At 40.7% G+C, this 18,298-nt stretch overlaps 1 long non-coding RNA gene across 1 annotated transcript; it reads left to right on the top strand.

The window, feature by feature from the left end:
- Nucleotides 1–2,554: 2,554 nt before the first annotated feature.
- On the top strand, nucleotides 2,555–17,788 carry LOC138841417 (uncharacterized). The gene is made up of 4 exons (XR_011376424.1): nucleotides 2,555–2,626; nucleotides 4,942–5,058; nucleotides 5,360–5,409; nucleotides 17,731–17,788. It is a non-coding gene; the product is annotated as an uncharacterized lncRNA (long non-coding RNA).
- The last annotated feature ends 510 nt before the right edge of the window (nucleotides 17,789–18,298 follow it).

The following is an 18,298-nucleotide window of genomic DNA, read 5'->3' on the forward strand; positions in this document are numbered from 1 at the left end:
AAGGCAAACACTCTACCACTGAGCCACCTTCCCAGTCCTTGCATATACTTATCGGCTAGAAGAGATGAAGAAGGTTTTGTGTCTAGCGAGAACCACAGGAAGGTGTTGTACTCTATTTGCTGTGGAGTGTGCATTTTGGGGTTCCCCAAGCACATCGAGAAGGTACCAAGTGTTTCGCACAACATTGCTATGGAATCTATTTGACAGAGAGACTTAGTTAACTGTGGGACATATTTCCCAACACTATCTTCAGATCTACTGAAAATGATAAGAAGATAAATATTCTTGAGGATGTTATGAGATTTGAGGCAAATCTACACATCATCTATTAGCAAGTGTGGAGGAGCCTACTCTCTTTCCTCTGATCTGTAACGATCCTATTCATATCATCTCTCTGGAATTCAATGATTCTGAATCCGCTACAGCCCTGGTCTGGGGACGGCTGAAGTCACTCCCACACATGGGAAAGCACACTCAGCATACATTATGGAAAGCAGCTCGTGTGAGTATTTAAATGCAACTTGTCTCACTGCCAAGGGAAATGGAGGACCTCTAATGAGCCCCATGTGTGGGGGAAACTTGTTTGGAAGTTTGGAATCTGCCAGTCTCTGTAGAGGAATGCTATATGAAAATGCCATTCTGGGTTTGTCACCACGCCATCAGCTTGTCACAACACAAATGCATGGGGGGGGTGGTTAATAATTTTTTGAGGAATGCCTTCTTTCTCACACCCATGTAGAATATTCAGTTCTATTGAAATTCAATGAACATCTCCTCATGGCTTGCTAAGGAATCTTAGTCTTAGACTCTTTGTGGATATTAGTTTCTTTCTGGGATTTCTCTAGGGAATTTAACTACATGGGCCGTATGGTTTGCAAGTCATAAGTGACTCTGACTGCTTTGCTATAATCTTGGCAATTTTTTTCAAATTTACTGTCACTGGCTTGTCTACCTTCAGTCTGTGGAAACATCAGCCTTCTCTTCTTTCACTAGTATGCCCCAGAGTTTCAGCCTATTGATGGAGAAAGCCAGGTTAATGCTTCCATTAATGACCAACCCCACTTTCCCTATTCTCTGAGCCCCTCTTTTCTGCAAAACTCAAAATAAGCCATTTTCAGGTCACAAACTAATATACTCACTAAATGTTTTCCAGAAAGAAAACACAACAGGATGTAACCCTTCCTTCTCCACCACCACCAATTGGCAAAGACCTTTACAAGAACAGAAAACAGCAGAGGGCGAACACGGTACAGAACAGAGTATGAAGTCAGTTCCAGATAGGAAAGGGATGGAGGGCTATGTAGGAATCACATACTGGAAGTAAGTAGGCCTCTTGTGTTCTTATACTTCATTACTTCCCTAAAGAGGAAGGATTTAAGTTAATATTGTTAGCATTGCATTTGTTATTTGTTGTTGGATAGATTTGTGATCGACTATTTAGTAATTATGCTAAATGTTTAAACATTCCAAATTAATCTCACTTTCATTAGCAGTTCTAGGTTAAAAGTTTGTTTTCAATCTCAACTGCTAAATTTTAGCGAGCACTTAAGCCAGGTACTAAACTAAGAAGGTGGAGGTAAGTGTTGAAGAAGGTAGAAGTGAAAAAGAATCCCACCGTTAGACACAGGAATGACAGAGCATTTTTAGGAAAATGATGCATTCTTTGAGCATGTTGAAAATGAGGTCTTAAAGGGACAAGTAAATAGCATTACCTAGACTGTCATAGTTATGAGTCTGAAAAAAGTTACCACCAGATTATAATGTATTGGGAGATTTCTGCATCATTTACTACAGTCTTCCACATTATGGACTAAAGTATTTTTCTATTTTTTTTCTAAGACACTCATGATGAATAAAAATCCACATGGTCTAAACCCTAATGAAGATATGGAGGATTTCTACAATATATTTTTCCTGGAAACTTTCTAACAAGGATAAGAGATGGTGTGAGAGTGCCACCCTGGAGCAGATTCAACGTGGTTTGAAGAGAGAATGTTGGAACCCAAGCTGAGCATGCCAAACCTCACAAAGGGTTTAAATTGTGAAAGAAAGGCGGGGGCCTCACTCATCTATTAGTGCCTATGGATTCTTGGATTGGGCTTCTATCACAGCAACAAGCTCTGGGAATCAATGATAAGCTCCTACCATTAACCTTTGCCCCTAGATATTTTACTTGAGGGGGAGGGGGGGAAACAACAAGAGGCACTGGTTTTAGAAAAGTCTATAAAGCAGGTACTTCCAAAGGGGGATTGACAGTAGAATTGTGAGGCATAGGGCCATTCTTGAAACTGACATGTCCCCAGGGTACAGGACAAAACAGCTCAGGAGAGAGAATTCTCCCATGGTAATTTCGCATGAATTACACGGCACCTTAAATGTTCCTAGGGCACCCGAGAAAAAGAATTATTCATGCCTCCCTGATCATTTCAGCTTGGCAACATAAACCAGTTTTTTAAAAAAGACTCCAGTGCACTGCTGTTGGCCTAGAAAGCCCTGCAGAGCTTTTCTTTTCCCAAGAGACTCCCTAAAGGGGGTTGGGGGTGGGGAGAGTTGTACATTAACTGTGAAATGGTTCCAAGAATTCCAATTGGCAGGCGGGCAGAGGGTGTTGAAGGAGACAAAAAGAGTAAGTGGGGAGATGGTGGGTTTGGCGTGTGTGTGGGGGGCGGGGGGGAGTTGGGAGAGAAAAAGCGAGTATAAAAAACCAGAGGTTTAAAAGAGTTTGCAGAGGTGTACAGGAATCAGAAAGTGAGAAAGAAGATGCATTGCTAAAGTAGGAAATCTCTTAGGTCAATGCAATTCAAAAGCAAAAGGAACTTTGCTGAAGTCTAAGAGCTTTCGTACTTCTTCAAAGCCTGATTATGTATGGTGAATAAACATTAGTGTCTTTTCATCAATTCAGACTCCACATTGCCTTTTAGGCAAATGTGTCTTAGCCTTTCAACTCAGTGCATTCTGTTTAAGCTGCTTTTACTAATACCCGATGCTAAATAGACTCGTCTGTTAAATAGTAGGTTCGGGGACGATCTGTTCTTTGGAAAGGTCCTTAGCTATTTTTTTTGTTTTATTTCTAAGAATAGCCTCTTTCCAGTTATATTTTGTGTGTTTCCAAAACAATTTTCATTCTCTGTAAAACTATAGAAAGTGTTCAAAATAAAGCACATGAGAAATGATTCCATTGATAACCCCATGAGATTCCATTGATAACCCCATAAGACAGAGAGCAAATACTCATTGGAGCAAAGCCATAGAAAAAGGAATCTTCTCACACACACACACACACACACACACACACACACACACACATGTGCCCACATGCACATGCATACACACACTAGTATTCATAGAATGAGTAAGTTTCACTTGCCCATCATTTCATGGTGATATCTTATTGTGTCCTCCGTATTCATTCTAGGCCCCAGTGGTTCATACCTAGAAGCTGAGGGTGGTAATTTAGAAGCCAGTCCCAGCAGAAAATGTAATATTCCAGTTAACCAGCAAAAAGCCAGGCTGGAGGTATGGCTCAGGTGTCAAAGCACCAGACATGAACCAATAAACTTGAGCAACAGTTGTGATATTCTGAGTTCAAGTCTAGAACTGGCAGCAAAAGTATTCCATCAGCCTCAAGATAGCATCATAATGGCAACAGATTGACAAACACACTGAGAAATATGCTGTTTGGCATTGCTCTTTGATTTCTCCTTTCCATCCTTATTTCCCAATTATGTCACTGTCTCAGTCACTGTTAACTCTTCTCACCTGAGAAGAAGTTCCATTGCAGTCTTCAAAATAAACATGCAAAAATTATCCAAATAGTTTTTAATCAATAATGCAATTTTTGCAAAAAATTCAGTTCATGAAGTTTGTGAAAATGAAGGGATTCAGTTCCTTTTACACCAGAGAAAAAAATTAATTTTACTTGAGTTAACTATCTAAATTTTAAGTTAAGAAATTTAAGCTAGAAACTATGCTGGTGGCTTAGGCCTATAATCCTACCTACTCAGGAGGATGAGATCTGAGGATCGAGGTTCAAAGCCAGCCAGGGCAGGAAAAGTCCTTGAGACTCTCCAATAAACCACCAGAAAACTGGAAGTGGCACTGTGGCTCAAGTGGTAGAGCGCTTGCCTTGAGCTGAAGAACTGAGGGACAGTGCTCAGGCCCAGAGTTACTCCACGACTGACATAAAAAAGAAAATGTAAGAATGCTCCTTTGTAAAATGGAGACCATAGAAATCTAAATGAGACAGAAAGCCCAGCATCTATAAAAGTAAAGACACTTTGTCACACTAAAAGAAAATTTTAAAATATAGCCAGGTACGATAATCCTATCTACTCAGGAGGCTGAGATCTGAGGATCAAGGTTTGAAGCCAGCCTGAGCAGGAAACTCCTTGAGATTCTTTTCTCCAATAAACTACCAAAAAGCTGAAAGGGAAGCTGTGGCTCCAGTGGTAGAGTCCTAGCCTTGAGCAAAATAACAAAAAGCTCAGGGACAGTACCCTCGCCGCCCTGAGTTCAAGTTGTAGGACTCTCTCTCTCTCTCTCTCTCTCTCTCTCTCTCTCTCTCTCTCTCTCTCTCTCTCTCTCTCTCTCTCTTCCTCTCTCTCTCCCTCTCTCTCTCTCCCCTCCCCCTCTCTTTCTCTCTCTCTTTCTTTCTCTGTGTCTCTCTCTGTGTGTCACACACACACACACACACACACACACACACACACACACACACTAAAGAGCAGCTTGGCAATCTAGCAGAGGATGAATTTCTAAAAGTTACTTTTATATGAATTTAGTACCCTTCATCATTTTAGAGATGAGCTATTTCCTTCTTTTCCCATTGTCTAGGGAGAGGGATCCAGGAAACTAACTTCCATAATATTAGAGCCACCTACAGGAAGGGAAACACCGAAGTTTCTGGTTGGTTTGGCTGTAATTTACCCATTTTCCCTGCAGAGGAGCTTACATTGGTGAGAAATGGTGCATTACCAGGTGAGAAAGAGCCCGGTGGACCTTCTGGTTCCTTGTCCTTGAGAAGATGCTTGAGGCGTGGATGCTGCTAATTGCTGAAAGGTACGGAGTTAGTGAGTCAATAGAGAAGATCTGGATTTAAGTATCCTCGTGCTGTATGAATCTCTATTGGCAATGAATTAATCTCTGGAGAGTTTAAAACGACAGTTATGTGATACATTTTTGTTAATATTCTTGGATGATGTTAAAAGTAAGTAAAAATGTAAAGTCTTCAGAAATTAAAAAAAAAAGTACTTGGGGTAAAGGAGCTTATTTGAGGCTATCAACCATTTCTGTAGGATAATAATGAAGGGGGACACTTGGAGAATTATTTTTAACACTATTATCTTTGACCATATCCTAGGCCTGAAATGTCCATCAGAAGCATGGCTAACACACTGAGACAGGAGATAGGTAAGGTCACGTTATCTGGACAGGAAACTCTGACGCACCAGAAACTGGAGGTATTTTCAAATGATTAAACAGCTGTCCTGAGAGGAAAAAAAAAATTTGAACCTTGGCCGACCCAGCCTAATGAAAACCCACAAGCATGGTGGTGATTGTGATAAGAGGAGGAGAGGAGCAAAAGGCTTGAACAGTCTGTATTGAAGGGCACCTGGCTCCCGAGTTAGCCAATATTTAATGGCTAATAGCTAATGGCTAAAGCTAGCCACCAGAAATCCTTGCTAAATATTTAAGAATTATGAAAAAGTGAAAGAAGACCACAACTTCTCAATGGTTCAGCCCTAGAACATTTTAGAAAATGATTCTCTCACAAAGTAGAGTACTAATGATTCATTGTGACTACTCTTAGTCACAATACCACCCACTCCGTGCGGACTTTCCTAAGGTTCCCATAGCTTCTGCCATTATCTAGACCTTCAGTGCCAACTGGGCTGTAACTTAGCAGTAGTGAGCATTCTTCAGTCCTGAACTTCAAATGGACCTTAATAGTTAGCAGATTCACCGTTTTGTCTCTGAAATGACTACTAGAGATTTGGGGGAAGCTAAATCTCCATCGTATTGTTTGTTTGTTTCTGACAAAGATAGCTGTTTTCCTGTAGCTTACAGAGGAGACTCCATTGCTGATGATAGAAAAGTTAAGGCAAGCCTAAAAATGTCAGAAAACAGAGACTCAAAGCAGATATGTCTTAGTTTTGCAAATGATTAGGTTCTGCAATGTTACTGGTCCCCAGTGGGTCAACCCAATTTTTTAAATACATTTTTATTGTAAAAAATAGTGTACAGAGGGGTTACAGTTACATGAGCAAGGTAATGAGTACCTTTCCTATCAAGCATTGTTGCCTCCTCTTTTGTTTTTCCCCTACCATCCCTTCCTTTCCCATCTCCACAACTATACTCCCCCCCCCTCCAAATTGTAAAGTACATTTTTCAATATAGTGTCTTGTACAACTCATTGCTACAATGGGTCAACCTGTGTCCCTATTTAATTTCCCTTCCCCTCCCCAAATTAGAAGAGTATATATACAAAATGCAGGGCACCAGAATCAGATACAGTGAAAACAGGATTTATACCATGGGGGAAAAACATACAAAAGAAACAAAAAAAATCACATAGCACAGTATAAGTTTATTAAAAACAATAGCAAGAAAGAAAAAACCACTTATGTCCCTGTCGTGGGGTTCATTTCACTTAACATCATCTTAAATTGTCATATATGCATAGCTTTTGACCTTTTCTGCTTGTCCTAGACATATACTAGTTATTGCAAATAAGGGAAACCATGGGATCTACATTTCTTTGGGCCTGGCTTACTTCACTTAATATAATTTTTTCCAAGCCTGTTTCCTAACAAATGGGGGGATGTCATTCTTTCTGATGGAGGCAAATAATTCATATATATATATATATATATATATATATATATATATAGAGAGAGAGAGAGAGAGAGAGAGAGAGAGAGAGAGAGAGAGAGAGAGAGAGAGAGATCACATTTTCTTAATCCATTCATCTACTGAGGGGCATTTGGTCAACCATTTTTTTAATCCACCTTCACTATGGTAGGAAAGTAATGGACATTCCATAGAAACTGTACTTGAATTTTGAACCTTTTCCAGCCTGGTCATATGTAGTGCTGTCTCCTTACTGAATTGTAGCATTGTAGCAGTGAGCCATAACAACTAGTCAGCCAAATAATCATGAGGGGAAATAACTGGGACTTCAGTGCATGAGAATAATTGAGACTACACTAAGCTAAGTATTCAATAGGTAAGTGTATCAAATGCATTTTCAACTTAGGCTATTTTTAATTTCTGACAGATTTATAAGGCCTTAACCCTACTGTAACTAGAGAAGCATCTGTGTTGAGGATTTCTCGTTCACACAGGCCACAGGAAGCTGAAGAAGGAAGGGTGTGTGGTAGGAAATGTAATATCCCCAAAGCTGTTTGTGTGCTAGTCCCCAGAACTTGTCAATATTACCTTACATGGCAAGGGACTTTTGCAGATGCGATTAAATGAAAGATCTTGAGGTGGGGGGAGATTATTTGATGGGTCCAATGTAATCCCATAGGTCCTTCTAAGAGGGAGGCAGGGAGGTCAAAATCAGAAGAGCTGTGACAAAGATCAGAGTGAAGCAGGACCAGTGCCAAGAGATCACCGGAAGCTTCCAGAAGCTGTGAAAGGCAGAGGGTGGATGCTCTTCCAGGGTGGAGGAGGAAGGCAGCCCACCAGACATAGTTAGGACCTCTGACCTCCAGAACTTGGTGTTAAAAAAGTGTATGTTGTTTTAAGCTATGTGCTTCTGGCAATTTGTCATAGCAACAGTGGACAGTGAAGTGTGAAAGAGATCATGATGTCCACATGTTATGAGAACTTGTCAAGTAGAGAGAATGGTTACCCTACTACCACCGTCCGGAGGCCTTTGCAGAGTGAACTCAAAGTGGACTTGGCCCATGTCCATGCCCTGACACCTATGGCAGGGGTCAGGCTCTCCCATGGGAGTCTGCACTGTCCCTCCTTCCAGGCTGTACCAGGGCATTTCAACTGGGGGCTATTACCTTAATTAAGAGCGAGAGGAAGCCAAAAATTCAAGCTGGAGATTAACTACTGTACAGTGTACAGCTTAAAACTCAACTTGACAAATTAAAAACGCACCTTTATGTCTCCCTTAGCTTATTAGAATCTTTCTCATTATAAGGGAAACCCAAGCAGGATTTAAGGACTTTAATAACAGAGGAAGCAGCCAGAGCGAGGGTTGAAGAGACTGCACACAAAGGTACATCACTGAACAGAGAGTTGCAATACCGCAGAGGTGGCAGTGCTATCTAGGGAAATTCTATTCTTTTCTTTTCTTTTTAGGTCCAACACTGGGACTCAAACTTGTTACTTGAAACTTTCTTTCATTGGCTAATGCTCTACCACATGAGCTACACTTCCATCCCCTAAGAGGTTGGTTCTTTCTTTTTATTTGGGGGAGTGAGGTCAATAGATGCTAGATGTGACATTAGACTCTCCAAGTCCGTGGGGAGGTGCCATGAGAATTGGGCCAGGATTTCCTAGTTTTCAGACACCCCAATCTAGATGAAAGTTACAGACCATACAGACTTAATCTGTATGAGTTATGCCCAGCCTTCCAGGCTCCCATTACAGTCTCCCCAAACTGGTCCATGTCCTACAAAAATTACCCGACTTCCTTCTGGGTCAAAGCTTATTTTTCCTACTCTGCAAACATCAGGTCCATGGCAAATATAGCTGCTGATTTCTCCTTAAGGACCTATCCCTACACCAAGGGCTATGAAAACTCTCTCTGACAGGGATGGTCATGAAACAGACTTGGAAAAGGATGCTATGTGTGTTAAACGCAGAGGAGAAGATGGATGAGACATCTTAGGTACTGGCTTTTGATGGGGAAAGTGTGGGGACAATCAGTTTAGGATTTGTTATGTGATGTCTGTAGCACCTATGAAGTCCTTAACAGATTTTTGATTTAGGTTTCTGTTTGGTAGTTGTAATAAAGTCTGAATTTCGGTTATGTTTTCATGATGCAAATCTTAAAGCAAGTAAGAGTGTAACAAGAAAAAATATTCTTGTTCTGATACTATAATGTTCGAGATGGTGGTTGTAATTAATGCCATATTGTCTAATTGAGAATTCACCAGCATGATCTGCAGTATATTCACCCATCTCCCACACCTAAGTAATGGCACTAAGTGTGGGAACAGATGTGCTGATTAGTTTGATGATGATGGTCAGTTCATATCTGTATCAAATCATCACATTATACACCTTGAATATATACAATTTTATTTGTTTATTGTACTGCCATCAAGCTGGACAACAATAATCTCTAATTTCTCGTCCCTGTTTATTTAATGAAATTGAATAAGTACTGAGCAGTCAGAATTAAAAAGTGACATTTTCCCCTCCATTGGTTCTAAGTTGATCACAGCCAGACTGTACAAACACAGCATGATTCCTGGGCTATGCATTTCTGTCTCCTTCTGAGAGCCAAGGCCATTTCAAAACCGAGAGGACAAGATTTGGGCCAAAGTCACTGTGTGCTTCCCGTTGGGTGTGTGGATCAGCCTTCTGTGAAACAATCTAATGATCAAGCAGACCTTGCTCATTTCCTATGTTCAGGCTGCAGTGCTTACATATGTTTGTGGGGGCTTTGGCTCACCTCAATTAACAGTGTCTACAGCAGCCAACCACCATTCATATTTGAAGTAGAAAGAGACAGTGGCACCACACGTTCTGACAAAAATCTGCACACACTCCAATGGCCATTTCTTAAGATAATCACTTCCTAGTGTGTATTTTCACGAATAATCAAATGTCTGTTTTGATAGGATATGAAGATAGAGCAGTAAGAATAAAGCCAATGAAAAGAAATCCTGAATTGAAAAGTTGAGAGGGAATTCAAGAATAACCAAAAAAGCAAGCAAGTAAGAAAGAAAGTAACGAAGGAAGGAACGAAGGAATGAAGGGAAAGAAAAAAGAATGAAAGAAAGAAAGAAAAGAGAAAGAGGCAGGACAGAAGAAAGGAAGGAAGGGAGAAAGGAAGGAAGCAAGGAAGGAAGGAAGGAAGGAAGGAAAGGTAAGAGAGAAAGAAGGAAAGAAGGGATGGAGGGGGAGAAAGAGAAAGAAAAGGAAAGGAAGGAAGGAGGCAAAGCAGGAAGGATAGGTGAGAAAGTGAGAATGGAAGGAGGGGAAAAAAAGACCCACTTTTCCCCCCAGAAGGTAACAAAACTTCTTCAAAATTCAGGAATTAAATACCAACACAAAAATAAACATATATAAAAAAGTATGCTGCTCTCCCTAAATACTCAAAGCTGTGAATTCCAGTCATAGCTGAGGAGTCTTGATTCCTGAAATTGGCAGGACTTAGGTTTACAGAATGATAAATTTAATTGCCATAGAGAGTTGCATGAGAAACCAAAAACAGAGCAAAAGTATACAAGGGGCTGCACCCACAGAAGGGACCAGTTGAGGAGTATAAACTACATGAGAGCGAATTTACATAAATTATGGTTGAGACCAAGCAACATATGCAGAACATTCCAATTTGTTTTTCTTGGGGAGGCGAAGAGGAGAGACCTCAAATGCTCCAAGTGGAAGCCTAAGTCAAGGAGTCACATCTTCATTTCTAGCCAGCCAGAGAGGAAAGCCTCCAATGGGAATGCTGAGAGAAATGGAAAATTTGTAAGAGAAAAATATAACATGAGGCAACCACAGTTATTTGTCGCTGCCTGCATCATCTCTGCCGTATCCAGATAGCAGCCAAGGTCTCTGAGCCGTCTCTAGAGAGGAAGAGCCAGAACAGTCTGGAAGCTTTACCTGAGTAAGGAAGCTCTTGGCCTCTTCTGTGGGGAAGGGATTTCAGGGGGTGTTTGGGTGGAGAGAGGGGAGGCTTGAGATGCAGATGGCAGCTTCAAGGAATTGACCAAACCACATGTATGAATAGCACATGTCTTTCCATCAGAGCCATAGAAAAACCAAGTTCCCTGGGATTTCAAGAAGTTCCTAACGTCCCCTGGCAAGAGGAATTCCAAACTCTTCTAAGTTCCCTGAGCACTCTGTGCCCATCTTAGATTTATAGACTTAGGAGAGAAACTGCAGCCATGGCTTTGTGTCCTAGGAGATGGAGATGTGAAGTGTGGGTGTGGATACGACAAAAATAACCAGACTGAGACATAAATTTAATGAACTTGAGTTTAACAAAACTTCTTTTTGGGGGTGGGGCGCACTATGGCCCTGGACATTGGCACAACCTGAATTTTTTAATGTACCATGTGAAAATCTAATAAAATGTAACTTGAGTGACTCTAAGATAGAAGTGAGAATATATACTTAAGTAGGCCGCAATCTTCATTTTATGAAGACAGAATAGCATCATTTCTAGGGTAAGACCATTCCTATAGCATGGCGACCAACTTGGACAATGCTTCCATGCTGAGTTTTGATCCTTCCAAAGTCTGAGAAATGAGGATTGATTTTTCTGTACTTGAAAGCATCTAGGATGATACATTTATCTACTATGATGGGAAGGCACAAACCAGGTTTGCTCTTCCTGGGGAGCTAATCAAAGTGAGGAGGGGCAGACCTGTTTGCTGTTGAAATGCATTGTTCCCAGATGCAGTTTGGATGACTAGAGATTTCAACCATCATTAATATGTGGCCCATCACATTTAAATGGGGAGTGGGTGAGGACACTGTAGGACTGTGAGTCTTAGTTTTCGAGGGTAACTATAACAAATTGTCAACATATATGGCAACTAAAAACTAAAGCAGATTTATTCTTTCCAAGTTCCACAGACCAAAAAATTTAAAGTCCACTAACAAGTGGTAGGTATACAGTCCCTCTAGAGACTCTGGGGGGAAAAGAATCCCCCCAAATTCTAGTGGCTCTTAGAATTCCTTGGTTTGTGGTCTTTTCACTTTAGTTTTGGTCCCTGTTTTTAGATAGCCCCTCTGTCTCTCATATAAGGACACCTGACACTGGTTTTAAAGGTAATCTAGAAAATCCAGGGTAACCTTCTGAAATTATAATGCAATTGCATTTTCAAACAATATGTTTTTTGCAAATAAGGTCACTTTCAAAAGTCACTTTATTTTGCGAATAAGGTTACACAGTCACAAAGTTCAGGATATGGACATATCTTTTGAAGGGCCATCATTAACTCCTCTACAGGGCAAAGGAAACGTGGAAATAACTCATCCTGTGGAAAGAAAGAATGCAGACTAAGTTTGGACCCGGGACAATGGAGCAGATCACAGGTCATTTAATAACAATAAGGGGTCTGACTTAATTAATTCCACTGAAATTTCTGGAATGGAATTTGAAAATCTGTTTAAAGAGGAAGGGGCATTTAGTATATCCCTGTAAAATACTAATGCCTAGAGTTTGGCTCAAGCCAAACTTTTCCAGAGAGAAAATGTCCATCACCCTAGCTTTGTATCCCCAGGTCACTTCTCAGATCTTGTTAATCTCAGAAGTGTCAGGTGAATACACTAGTGAATGAATGGTAATAAGAGACACCACAATATTTCCATGTTGGCTGGTCTGTGTGGCTTCTGGCTCATATTTTCCAAGGCCCTGTCCCCGCTGGCGCCATACCACACCTCCTACGCCTGCCAGACCTCACCATCATCAATTGTAAATCATGGGAGGACTCCAGAACCCATGCGAGCTGTGTGGCCACTGTGCATTTTCTTGATCAGTGCCTGTTGCCCATCAATGATTGGTTTGCACATTACTTCAATGCCTGTGATCTCTAGGCAACATTTTCTTTGCAGCTTCCAAGGTAGAGCTAGCCAATGGGGTTTCCTGAGAAGAAAGTAGCCACCCTCCCATCCCCTGTCTCTCTCACACACACACAAGCTAAATCACTGTTGGGCTCCTGATAACCTTTCTGAAATCATTTGCTCATTCTTGATCTCAGCTTTTCTCTTCATTTATAAAGTATCAGAGATAAACTATGATCTCAAGGCTCCTACTGGCTCTGAAATTCTATAATTAGGTTCTGCATGCTAGAGAGAAAAAAATAGGTCACTGCTCTTAAAAAAAACAGTGAATACGGAATCAATAATCATTATATAAATAGATCACACATCTACCTATTCAGAAGTTGAAAATTAGAAGGAACGTGGACTAAGGCTGCCTAGACAAAGTCTTGATACTTTATCAGAAATGAAGCAAATGGTGGGTGTTGGTAGTTCATGCCTGTAAACCTGGGTATTCAAGAAGTAGAAAGGAAAGGAGATTTCAAGATCAAACATTTTCAAGCCTAAACGGGAGAATTGTGATCCAAGCTGGCTAGGGTAAAAAGAGCAAACAAGGGCTGGGGACATGGCTCAAAGGTTCTCTACCTGCCTGGAAGGCACAAGGCCCTGCAATCAATCCCCAGTACCACTCAAACGTCGGTCTATAAAGAAAGCTGGTATTGTTCTGTGAGGCTAATCCCAGTGGTTTCCAGCCTGTGGTGTTCCAAAGTACAGGAATAGGATGCAGAATGAGAAAACATCATCCTGTGTCTTTAGCAGGAAGTTATAAGTCAGGGCCTGACATCCTCAATTTTAAAAAGTTTTCACAGAGATACAGTGCCCTGCATGGCACCATTCTAATGACTATTTGTTTGACAATTTCCAGGCTTGTCTCGTTTAACAGCTTTCTTTTTTGTACTCCTAAACCAAATGACCTGATAACAATGTGTCTCTGTGAGGAAGAAAGACAGTTTTCGGCTTTCACGGGGAAAGAGAAAAAGGAAAACATTGGAACATCTCCTGCAATCTGCAGCCTCTCTCCCTTTCTGCAGCGGTTCTAGTTCTCACAAAAGCCCTCTGTGCTCTGACTCTGGGGGAAAAAAAACACATCAATGCTCCTGGAAATGGAAAACCTATTATCATGGTTCATGGTTGCTGTTCCCATTGAAAGGCTCTGAGAGCCCAGGGATCTAGAAATTTCTATTGTTTAACTGATACAGAGTGACCTGGAAAACACAAAGGAACAGGGCCTTCCACCTAAAACAAAGGCTTCTCCTCTGTAATCATCTCCTCTAAGTTGTTAAATTCCTTAGCTCTAGCACATAGCAAGGTATCTGGGAAGAATAAATTAGTTGTGGTTGTTCACTGTGCTGTCTTTCCATGTATTGGCTGCCCTGGTGGTTTGGGGTTAGGACAAACGAACAAGAGAAATGTGTCCAGAGTTTGTCGCTGCTAACGAGGAAGGGTGGCATGTGCAGCCAATGCTGGGGGTGGAGGTGACAGGCAGTGCAGACGCTCAAAGGATTTCTGACATCAAGTTTACTCTGGTTTAACATTTTATTAGCAGTCAGTGGGTTGAGATTATTAGCATGACTTATACTTTCAGAATAACTGGATAGACTTGGAGGCATTTGATGGCCGAAGTCAAAAGTTCACTGGCTTGGTATTTCAAAGTACTGTGGTTCTCTCCTGCCTCCCTCGAGCATCTGATATTCTGGGTTCTATCGAGCAAGGGTGTTGTAAGAATTACGGCATGTAGAACAATGTTGGCAACTTCCAAGTGCTCAACAGTCATCAAAAGAACAAATAAGATGTTTATTCATATTTAAAAATGGATACCCAATAACACAGACCAGATGAAGGTGGCATTTGACTGAACAATAGCACACCAGCATCTGGAATGTTTTCTCCATTTTTGGTAGGCTCATGTTGGGGTGGAGAGAGCTGAGACTAAAGAAATCCAGGGGAAAGAGGAGAGTGTTCTTTTAAAGCCAGGATATGTTCCATATATATGCCTTAAGTGTGTGATTCAGCAGAACTATATGTACATTCTTTTAATGTATGATTGGCAATTGATGATAGGCGTGTGTCATTTTTCTTTCTTATCTGGCAATTTTGTTTTGTTTTGTTTTATTTGCTATTCCCAAATAGCAGAGTTATAATTTTCAGGCTTCAACCACCCAGTGATCTTGGCTTGCAAATGGCTAAAAAGATTCACAGAATTGCCCTGGTACTAATTCTCTATTGCTGAGCTCAGTCACAAGGACTATCCTGTTTCAAAGACATGAACAAAGGGGTTCTTTACAGATTGAGAAAGCAAAGTAAGTTTTTTTTTTGTCGGTCGCAGGGCCTGAACTCTGGGCCTGGGCGCTGTCCCTCAGCTCTTCAGCTCAAGGCTAGCACCCTACCACTTGAACCACAGTGCTACTTCCAGCTATTTTTTTCTGCTTATATGGTGCTGAGGAATTGAACCCAGGGCCTCATGCATGCAAGGCAAGTACTCTACCACTGAGCCAACTTCCCAGCCCCGAAAAGTAACAATTTTTTAATCCTAAAAATTGATGAAGGATAATTATAAATATTGTATGTACATATACATTATATGTAGATATAATATGCATAATTACATATATAATTACATATGTGTGTTTCTGGGGTGTAATTTTTTATGTGTGTTAAATTACTGAATGATTAACGAAAGCTGATTACAATATCGAAGTTGATGTAAGAACATCAAACTTACTCTTACATAAATTTTGAAGGTAAATATGATCAAGGTACTTTATATGCATGTATGAAAATAGAATAATGAAACTCCTTAATGTTCAGGTTTTAAAAGGGGACAGGAGGTATAAGAAGGGTAAGAGGTGAAGGGGATGACAGGAAGCTATACAGGAAGTGCCAGACACTTAGACATATTCAATCAGAACAACTTGGTACGACCTTTGGAGTTAAGAAAAAATAAAATTAAAGACAGAAAGAACAATAGAGAGTAAATTTGATTATAACACATACTGATGGACACACCACAGAGAAATCCCTTTGTAGAATCAATATATGTGAATAAAATGCATAGAGTACATTATTATTAGCTATAGTCAGCATGCTGGATGATAGGTCAATAACACTCCGTCCTTCTATCATTGACCAAATATCCCTTTCCTCCTGACCGGTATCACTGTCCCCAGGCTCTGCCACCCACTGTTCTGTCTCCTTCAATGAGTTTGATTGGTTTTAGATTCTACATGTATTGGTCTTATTGTACTTGCCTTATTTTGCTTAGTACAATATACCTATGTTGTCCCAATTGACAGAAGTTTCCTCTTTTTTAAGTTGGTATAGTATCTCATTGTGTAAATCGGTTTTCTGGTAAATTGGGTTTCCATATTTTCTTCATTGAAGTGGGTGTTTTCTGGAACAGGGGTCTCAAATGTACTCGGTAAAGGACCAAATAAGAAATCCATTTGCAGGCATCTCTTAGCACACACACAACAGATGCTGGAGGGAATGTGGACAGAAGGGAACCCTACTGCATTGTTGGTGGGAGTGTAAACTTGTTCAACTACTTTGGAAAGCAGTATGGAGGTTCCTCAAAGACTACACATAGAGCTCCCCTATGACCCAGCAATCCCACTCTTGGGCATTTACCCAACTGATCACAAACAGGACCATACTAAAGCTACCAGCACAACTATGTTTATTGTAGCATTATTTACCATAGCTAAGATATGGAACCAACCCAGATGCCCCTCAGTAGATGAATGGATCAAGAAAATGTGGTATAGATACACAATGGAATTCTATGCCTCCATCAGAAAGAATGACATTGCCCCATTTGTTAGGAAATGGAAAGACTTGGAAAAAATTATATTAAGTGAAGTAAGCCAGGCCCAAAGAAACATAAGTCCCATGGTTTCTCTTCTTTGCAAAATAACTAGTATATGTCTGAGTCAAGCAGAAAAGTTCAGATAAGTTGATGTTAGGTGAAAGGAACCCCAAAATAAGTATTCAAATGTTTTTTCTTTCATGCAATTTTTTCTTTTTTTATTGTGAAATAATGTACAGAGGGGTTACAATTATATGGGCAAGATAAGGAGTACATTTCTTATCAAGCATTGTAGCCTCCTTTGTTTACCCTTCCCATCCCTTCCTATCCCTTCCCATCCTCACCCGCCCCCCACTAAATCCTCCTCCCCCCCCCGACCAAAGTTGTAAAGTTCGCTTTTCCACATAACGACTTATACATCTTATTGTTGCAGTGGGTCCACCTGTATCACTATTTAAATGATTTGTTTTTTTACCTTCCCCTCCACAAATTATACGGATATCAAATACAGTGAAAGCAGGGGTTATACCGTGGGGGAGGGACATACAAAGCAACAAAGAAATAATCTTTTAAATGTGTTAGAAACAATTGCATGAAAGAAAAAAAACATTTGAATACATATCTTAGGGTTCATTTCCCTAACATCAACTTATCTGACCTTTTCTGCTTGACTCAGACATATACTAGTTATTATATGCAATTGTTTCTAACATATTTATAAGATGATTTCTTTGTTGCTTTGTATGTCCCTCCCCCACCGTATAACCCCTCTTTTCACTGTATTTGATGTTGGTATAATTTGTGGACGGGAAGGGAAAAAACAAATTGTTTAAATAGGGATACTGGTGGACCCATTGCAACAATGAGGTGTACAAGACGTTATGTGGAAAAGCGAACTTTACAACTTTGGTGCAGGTTGTGGGGGGCGGAGATGGGAAGGGATGGGAAGGGGAAACAAAGGAGGAGGCAACAGTGCTTGATAAGAAATGTACTCATTACCTTGCTCATGTAATTGTAACCCCTCTGTATGATATTTTCACAATAAAAAGAAAGTGAGGAGTGCAGAATAATCCTCTGAGCAACTTCAACAAAGGGACCAAAAAAGGGTTATTTGTTGTGCAATGTCTGATTCTTCTGAATGCTGCCCCTACAGCCCCTCACCCAGGTCTTCTTTCTCCCATCAGGTCTCCTCAAGAGAGATTTGCCCTGCCCTTAAGGTTCACAACCTATAAAGACCAAGATTCTAGGATGGAACATTCTCCATGTTGAATTGCCTTCCTTCCTCATGGCTTCTGGTCCTTCTGAATAAAGTACTCATTACTTAAACTCACATTTGTCTTCTGCCAGGTTGTTGGCTTTAAGAAAAAAGAGATGAGAAGATTGGTTTCCCCTCTAGTTCTGAGGCTCCTGTCAAGGAGTTGCTTTGACCCAAGCCGAAAAATGTGTTCCAAAGACACTGGGAAAACTAAGAAGCAATGAAAATAGGCTTTTTCTCTCAGCTTTAGAGATATTAATGATGTAACTACATCGGCATCTGTCTATGTCCCCTACCCTTGGAGGAGAGATGGGCCAAAAGTCAAGTTATGAGGCTTCAGGTAAGAATAGCACTAAAGCCAGGGTGATTAAAGAGGGGGAGATTGGGGGATTGAGGGGGACTTTGGACTCAGGAGGAAGTCTAGCATGTAAAGATAAGGAAAGAGCGGTGATGCCGGAAGCGAGGAAGCAGAAAGGCTGGAGGAAAGCAGTCTTGTG

Source organism: Dipodomys merriami, unplaced genomic scaffold (genome assembly GCF_024711535.1).
Source record: "Dipodomys merriami isolate MVZ:Mamm:240054 unplaced genomic scaffold, mDipMer1.0.p SCAF_32, whole genome shotgun sequence".
Classification (NCBI taxonomy): Eukaryota; Metazoa; Chordata; class Mammalia; order Rodentia; family Heteromyidae; genus Dipodomys; species Dipodomys merriami.